Source organism: Papio anubis, chromosome X, assembly GCF_008728515.1.
Source record: "Papio anubis isolate 15944 chromosome X, Panubis1.0, whole genome shotgun sequence".
In the NCBI taxonomy this organism is placed as follows: Eukaryota; Metazoa; Chordata; class Mammalia; order Primates; family Cercopithecidae; genus Papio; species Papio anubis.
This window is the reverse complement of record NC_044996.1, coordinates 103399925-103407998: the sequence shown is the minus strand read 5'-3', so window position 1 is coordinate 103407998 and position 8074 is coordinate 103399925. Positions and strand designations below refer to the sequence as shown.

The following is an 8074-nucleotide window of genomic DNA, read 5'->3' as shown; positions in this document are numbered from 1 at the left end:
AAGTCTATCAGGCTCCAGGCTGGTACTGGGGATTGTCTGCACAGAGTCTGGTGATGTGAATTGTCTATGGGTCTCTTAGCCATGGCTATCAGCATCTGTTCCAGTGGAGGTGGCAGGGGAGTAAAATGGACTCTGTAAGTATTTTTAGTTTTGGTGGTTTAATGCTCTATTTTTGTGCTGGTTGGCCTTCTGCCGGAAGGTGGCACTTTCCAGAGGGCATCAACTGTGGTAGTATAGAGAGGAACTTGTGGTAGGTGGGGCTATGCCCTTTGTCTTCAGCTACTGGGGTGGGTAGGGAAGGACCATCAGGTGGGGGTGGGGCTAGGTGTGTCTGAGCTCAGACTCTCCTTGGGCGGGTCTTGCTGCAGCTGCTGTTGGGGATGGGGGTGAGGTTCCCAGGTCAATGGAGTTGTGAACCTAGGAGGATTATGGCTGCCTCTATTGAGTCATGGCAGGTTGTCAGGGAAGTGGGGGAAAGCCTGTAGTCACAGGCCTCACCCAGCTCCCACGCAATCTGAAGGGCCAGTCTCACTCCCACTGTGCCCCTGCTAACAGCAGCAAGTCTGTTTCTAGGCAGTGGGTAAGTAGGGCTGAAAACTTGCTCCAGGCTATCTGCCTCCCAGCTGTGAAAGAAAACGGTTTTAGATCTTCCCACACCTGTGGAGTCTGCATGCCGGACTTAAGCCCTCCTCCAAGTTCTGGCCAGGAGGCTTCATGACCAGTTCAAATTGTTACAAAGTTCAGCTGTAGACTTCCTTCTCCCTGTGGCATTTTCGCCATGCCTCTGGCCATCCTCCCAAAGGATCCCTGTGATGCCAGGCAGGAATGGCCGGCTTGGGGCCATTACGTGTCTCAGTTTCTGTCTCTAGAGGTCTATGATCTCTGAGAGGGTTCAGAGTGCCAGGTGATTAGTCCTTATATGTGTTTCCTGGATGAGCTATTTTTTTAAAAAGTAATTTTTGTTGGGAATTTCCCTGTAGGGCTGCTGCATGTCACAGGCAGGTCAGACCCCCAGACACTCCCATGAGGCCCCTGGTCACCCAGGGGTGCCTTTTGGCTGGGAGGAGCAAAATGCCCTTTGTCTTCGGAGCTGAGAAAACTCAGTCTCTCATTTACCTATGAAAACAACAGTTCAGTTCCTCACGCAGATGCACACAGACAAGCCAAATTGAGATGAATTTGGGGAGAAAAAGCAATAGGGAAGACCCCTTAGAATGTATCTCCGAACTAGAATTAGGATCCTTAAACAACTTCCTAGGAGAAAAGAAATAAAACAACAGCCAAGACCACTCCTGTAAACTGTGCTCAGCCACCCCTAAGTTTGTAGCTCTCATCTGCCATTACACACACCAAACTCAAATCCTCTCACAGTACAAGGTAATCTCTGGTATCCTTAAGGAGGTCAGGTTATGCAATACAGGAAAACAGAGCTTTAGACCTAAGAAGAATCTGCCCAGGACTCTTGAAACTCCAAAGAAAACAGAACTCCCCAAAAGGGGTGAGTGGCCCCTTTGTTCTGATTTATTTAAAGGGGTTCAAATCATTAGAAGCCTTCTCTAGATTTTTTGGTGCTGAAGATGGCAAAGGGGGAAGGCGGTATAGGGTGGAAGAAAAGTACACGAAAGAACATTTGTTGGTTTTTAAGACAGGAAGCAAATACAGAAACTAAGTGCATTTTTTCCCCTCTTTTGCAGCTGCAAGGAGTTTTAGCCAAATTAGAGAGGATTTGTTACTCATAATTTGGAATTCTCACTCGGATTTGACCAAAGTCAGGTAGAGTTAGTCAAATCTGATGGAAGAAAGACGGGAACAAACAACAAAAAAACCCCTAACGCGCTCTAACGGTAAGGGGAAATTAAGACCAGCTGGTTGTTAAACTTTAGCCAAGACAAAACCCCAATTCTGCTACTTACCTAGGGATGGGTCTCAGTCTAAAGGCTGCTTTCTACCATCCTAGAAGCAGGAAAAAAACCCCTCAAACTCGTCCTCCCTGACGGGAGCAAGCTCAAACTCCATAAAGGAGTTACCTGCCTTCCATCATTATGGCAGTTGAAAAACTTGCCTTTCTTGTTGGAAGCAAGTAAAAGTCCAAAAAAAAAAAAAAAGGGAGTTGTACAGCAAAATAAAATTTTGATTTCAACCAAATTTTGGGAGATCAGGGATTTTCTGGAGTAAGTGCTCCCAGACCTCAGCAAATTGTCCTATTGGTTTGAGCCATAAAGTTAGCTCATGCGGGTACTCAGCACTGATAGCAGATTTGTCAAAGGTCAGGGGCACCTCCACTCAGAATCCCCCCGTGGTTACCAAAATGTGAAACCCGAATATCTGAGACAGGTCTCAGTTAATTTAGAAAGTGTATTTTGTCAAGGTTGAGGACGTGCACCTGTGACACAGCCTCAGAAGGTCCAGATGACATGTCCAAGGTGGTCAGAGCACAGTTTTGTTTCATACATTTTAGGGAGACATGAGACATCAGTCAACATATGTAAGATGAACATCAGTTCGGTCTGGAAGGGCGGGGCAACTCTAAGCAAACGGGGGAACAACTCAAAGTGGGGAGGGAGCTTCCTGGCCATAGGTAGACAAGAGACAAATGGTTGCATTCTTTTGAGCTTCTGATTAGCCTCTCCAAAGGAGACAATTAGATATGCATTTATAATAAAATGGGAGACAGGTTTTTCCCAGTTCCCAGCTTAACTTTTTCCTTTAGCATAGTGATTTTGGGGCCCCAAGATTTATTTTCCTTTCACAATATGATTAGGTTAATAGTGATTTGTCTTATAACTTTTCAGGAACTCCTTTACTGAAAATGAGGATATTGTGAATAAATTATCATTTACATACCCCCATTGTGGAATGTGATCATAATTTTAGCAAAGGGCTTGTTGATTACTGGACTGAGAATCACCAAAGAAGTGAGATAGCATGTGTGGAAGGGTTTGGAAGGCCTCTGCAAAGAGCAGGGAGAAGGGAGTGGGGAAAGATAAGGCAAAAGCACACAGAAATGAAAAAGAGTATACAGTAGGTCCCTTGTACCTGAAGGTTCCATGTCAGCAGATTCAACCCACTGCAGATCAAAAGTATTTGAAAAAAATAATGAGAAATAAAAATAAAATCCTAAGACCCCCAACTGACTGAACAGACCTCCTCTTGGCTAAGGGGAACCCCAGAGAAACCTGAAAAGTGGAGTTCCTGGCCATGAAAGGATAAGAAGTAAGACATGCCTCAATAGGCCTTTTTCTTATTAATTTTTAACCCGAATTCTTTCCCAAGAAGTAAGCAGAAATCAGTAGTGAAAAATCAGAAATGGACGACTCATTCCTTTCTCATCCTTAGCCAAGTAGCTGGGGCGGTGACCAGACTCTCCTTCCTGTTTGTGGTTTCAACACAGCAACTGACCAGCATTCCTTCCTGATAAGAGGCCACCAGTCATGGAGCGGTTCTGGCCGGTCTACATAGGATGTACAGTGAGGGTTTTCACATCCTCTGCTTCACCTTTTGACATCAGAAGGCTAAGAACTCCACCCTCTGATCGTGCTAACACACCATTTTTTGTACATGTGACCCATGAAGAGGCATGAAACTCAACTGGATATATGCGTGCTTCTTTCATAAATATTCATAAATCCTCCTATAGCTTATTAAATGTGTATACTTACACAACCCATCCAGCACAAATTCCTGTCTTATCCTTCCCTCCTTCAAAGTACTTGCTCTCAGCTTTCGCTGGAAGCTATGCATCTCAGCCTGTGGGATGGCCAGCCTGTAGGCTGCAACCCTTTATGAGAAATACAGTTCTCCTTTCCAAATTTATAAACCTTGTGCTTCTTCAGTTGACAATAACAATACAATAATAAAAAATAATCCAAATAAAAATATAGTATAACAATTATTTACATAGCATTTATATTGTATTAAGTGTTATAAGTAATCTAGAGATAATTCAAACTATATGGGAGGATGTGTGTAAGTTATGTGCAAATATTGCACCATTTTATATAGAAGACTTGAGCATCCACAGATTTTGGTATTCTCTTGGAGTGCTGGAACCAATCCCCTGTGGATATGGAGGGATGGGCAACTATATTATGAAGTGTGGGTGTGACTGAGAACCAAATGACATTGCCTTAGTATCACTGGTCAGTTGCCTGAAGAGTTTTGGGCCCCTCAAGCTGAGCCAGTGGGAAGACCCATTTTCTGGGGCCTATGCCTGTTAAAACTGCTCTTTCCGACTAGATGGTTCTAGTAGAATCTTAGTGGCCCCAGCCTGTTTGGAAATGCCTGGAACTTTTTCAACAAAAGCAGAGACTCTTCCTTGATGGTGGAGAAGCACAAAGGGGAACCAGGAGAAAGCACACATCTTGCTCAAGAAGACTTTAGAGAAACAAAAACTGTAGAGAAAAAGTAAATGAACACTATAGAATCAAAACCAAAACAAAATCACTATTTATGAAGAAAAACTGGAAGGAAATAACAGTTGATATGGTGATGGGATTTGAGCTATCCTTTCTTTATTCCAAATTTTCTGTGATGTGATTATATTGTAAGTTTTTCATTCTAAGAGAAAGTAATTCCGGCAGTTAGCTGTGTGTGTGTGTGTGTGTGTGTGTGTGTGTGTGTGTGTGTGTGTAATGGGGTAGGGAGTGGTGATCAAGCCCTGGACTTGTAGTCAGGGGCTATAGGTTAAACTTTAGCTCTGTTACCAGCTGCTCACTTCTGAGCTAGTTATTTAACCCCTCTCTGCCTTGGTTTCCTTATGTTGAAAGCTGAAATAACATAAATTCCTGTTCCTGTGTTTAACAATACTGAGACCAGGCATATGTTCCTGTTCCCATGTTAAAAAATACTGAGAGCAAACAAAAATAACTTAAGCTACTTGCTCTAGGAAATAATAGTTCCTAGAAGATAAGACTCTTAACTAACTAGAATAGCTCACCTACGAAGACTAACAGCTTACTCATAAAGACTCGTTCAAGTCTTTTGCTGTGCCCACTGATCCAAAGCTAGTATGTCATAAACTCGGCCCAATCCTAGTTTTGCACCTTGTAAAACCCACCTTAAAATCACCCAGCTCAGGTCCTAAAATTGTATAAAGATACTTCCAACTTACCCCTTCTGAGACACTACTAAGACTGTCAAGATGGTGTTCTTCCTTACCGCAGTGAGTCTGATCAGGATACCCCTCTACTGCTTTGCATGGTACTGTAACAGGTTCTCCTGGCAGGTTTTTTGAGGACTTGACAATATGTAAAAGAGGATGGTTGGATTCTACACTCTCAGAAGTCCCTTGTGTTTCTCACTTTCTCAGATTCATGTTGGTGACATTTTCTTCTTCTTGGCTGTCTTTCTGACATGGATTCAGTCACTTTTACAAACTGTTTTTTCAGACTTTATTGTTTTTCTTTTTCCTTCCTTAATTTGAAAGTGCAATCTAAGCTGGGCATTTCAGAGGAACAGCCACTGGTAGGTTCTAGCTGCAATTAAGAAGCTGAAGGATGGATAGTGGTGATGGTTGTGCAACAATGTGAATGTATTTAATGCTACAGAACTGTACAATTAAAATGGCAAAAATGAAAATTTTTATGTTATGTATATTTTACCATAATTTTTTTTAAATTAATATAGTACTTATTTGTCTTTTCTCTGTCAATCTGTGGATGCTCAAGTCAAACCCTGAGCCAACCATGTTCCCCAGGCTACCTGAGGAGGTATAGGAAAACGAACACACAGGGCCGACCAGACATGGGAGAAAGAACTATGGGAGGTGGAGATGGCTCCTTCACATGGCAAAGAGGATGAGACAGGCCACCACCAAGCAAAAGTGCCCCATGGCCTCCCAGAGGGAAAAGCCCAGAATGGCGTAGGAGAAGAGCTGTTGCTTCAGAGAAGGGTTCCCGGCATAACCAATGATGAGGCTCCCAAACACAGTCCCAATCCCAGCCCCAGAGCCAGGCACCCCAACTGTGGCAGCCCTAGCTCCAATGAACTTGGCTGTTGTGTTGTTGTCCCTTGAAATGGTGTTGGCTTGGAAGCTGTGGCTAGAGACAAGTGAGGTAAGGGGACGTGAGACTGACAAGCTGCTGAGGCTCTCATCTGTCAGTATCTCTGGTTGTTACTGCAGATAGAGGACGGCTCAGCAGCTGTGAGGTGCTCTTGACCAGTGAAGGAGAGGAGATGAACTTGGAGCAGGCGAGCATTTTCAGGGGATGCGGGGCTGTGGCAGGAGAGCTGCTCCCACTGCGGAGGAGACAGTACCAGAATTTTTTTTAAAAGAAGAAGCTAAAGGCAATTTCCTCTTTCCAATATTTATACTGGCACCATAGGATGCCAGCAAAGGGCTGCTGGAAACTGTTCCTCTTCTAGGTTAAAAGACATATACACGAAATATACAGGTCTAGAGCTTGTTAGAGTAAGGAGGTGCTCAGTGTCCAGCCTTCTCCTCCTCCTCCTCTTCCTCCTCCTTCTCCTCCTTTTCCTGTCTCCTTCTTCTTCTCCAGAGAAGAGTAGAAGAGGCAACACTTTCCTTCCTATTCCTATTTAGCTGGATTTCAAACCTAACAGTATAAAGACAGAGTGGGTAAATACCTGGAACCTGGTTCAGGAAGATCTTGGTTCAGTATACCCTTCTATTCTGATCCAATGTTTGCACTGGTGGATTGGGGTACAATGACAGGAAGGGTAACGTTATGGTTAGACCAATGTTAAGTTTAGGGAGAAGGTGGATGTAACTTGAGGAGAGGCAAATGTGGTCAGAAATGGCAGACACAAGCAGTATATCTGAGTATCAATTTTTCTTTGGCAGTGAAAGCATAAGGAATACACAGGTTATTTTAGGTACATATAAGCTCGATAAATCTGGCATTTCTAGCTCTCACCAAAAGGTCCATCCAGTGTCAGCTATATAATTTGTGGGGCCCAGTGCAAAATGAAAATGCAAGTTCCTTTGTTCAAAAAGCAGTGAAAAAATGCTGTTAAAGATACTTAAAATATAAAGCTTTTCCCTTTCATCCATGGTCTCGCTCTTTGGGCTTCCATGGTGTTTTCTATCTGCTATTTAATGTAGTTCCAAGTGAAGAAAAATTAAAAATTTAAATTACTAGCATGCATTTTACCATTCATTTTTGTACTGTGCAATGACAGTTTTAAATGCAAATATAAGAGTACTTAAGTCATATGTGGAATAATCAAGTACACGATTTGTCTTCTGTAGTTTGTATGTGTGTATGTGTTTCATTCTTATCAGAACAGTGGGAATGCTGCAGAAAAGGAACCATTTTTATTCTACTTCTTTTTTTAAAAATTTATTTATTATTATTATACTTTAAGTTGTAGGGTACATGTGCATAACGTGCAGGTTTGTTACATATGTATACTTGTGCCATGTTGGTGTGCTGCACCCATCAACTCGTCATTTACATCAGGTATAACTCCCAATGCAATCCCTCCCCCCTCCCCCCTCCCCATGATTTATTCTACTTCTTGATGCACACACACTCTCTACCTTCAGCTTACTGATGAATAAGGAAGAGTTGAAAGGAAAGGAAAAGGTTTGCAAAGACAGGGCAACCCTTTTCCTTTCCTTCTATGTTACCATTTTCTGTGGAAGTGGTTGGTTAACATGGAGGAGTAATATGAGTAAGAAAGTATATGATAGAGTTCCTTGGTCATTGATGTTTCTGAGAATGTCCCTGCTTTCTTTCTGCGTTCAGAGCAAATTCTAGTTTGTATGGAAAACATGATCTCTCAGGACTGTCAGCAATCACACTTATTTACTCATGGATGTAACACACTTACCTTGTACTTGCTGTGGGTCTCAGTGAACTCTCATGCATTGCGGGCCCATTGGAATTCTGTGCTTATGGAGAATGACAAAAGCTATATCTGAATGGGGTGGCAAGAAATGGTGGACACACATACAGTGTGTATCTCCTCTGCTCATGCTCCATTGAAATCCCATTGGACATCTACAAAACATAACCTCAAAGATAAAATGATTAAGAATTTCAAGATGGTGATAGCTGAGTATTAAACCAAGCCTGTGGTCTTTCTGACTGTGGGGCTTGGTGGGACTGCA

At 42.8% G+C, this 8074-nt stretch overlaps 1 pseudogene; it reads right to left on the bottom strand.

Moving 5' to 3' along the window:
* Positions 1–5625: 5625 nt before the first annotated feature.
* On the bottom strand, positions 5626–7342 carry LOC110742100 (annotated as a pseudogene).
* Positions 7343–8074: the final 732 nt, after the last annotated feature.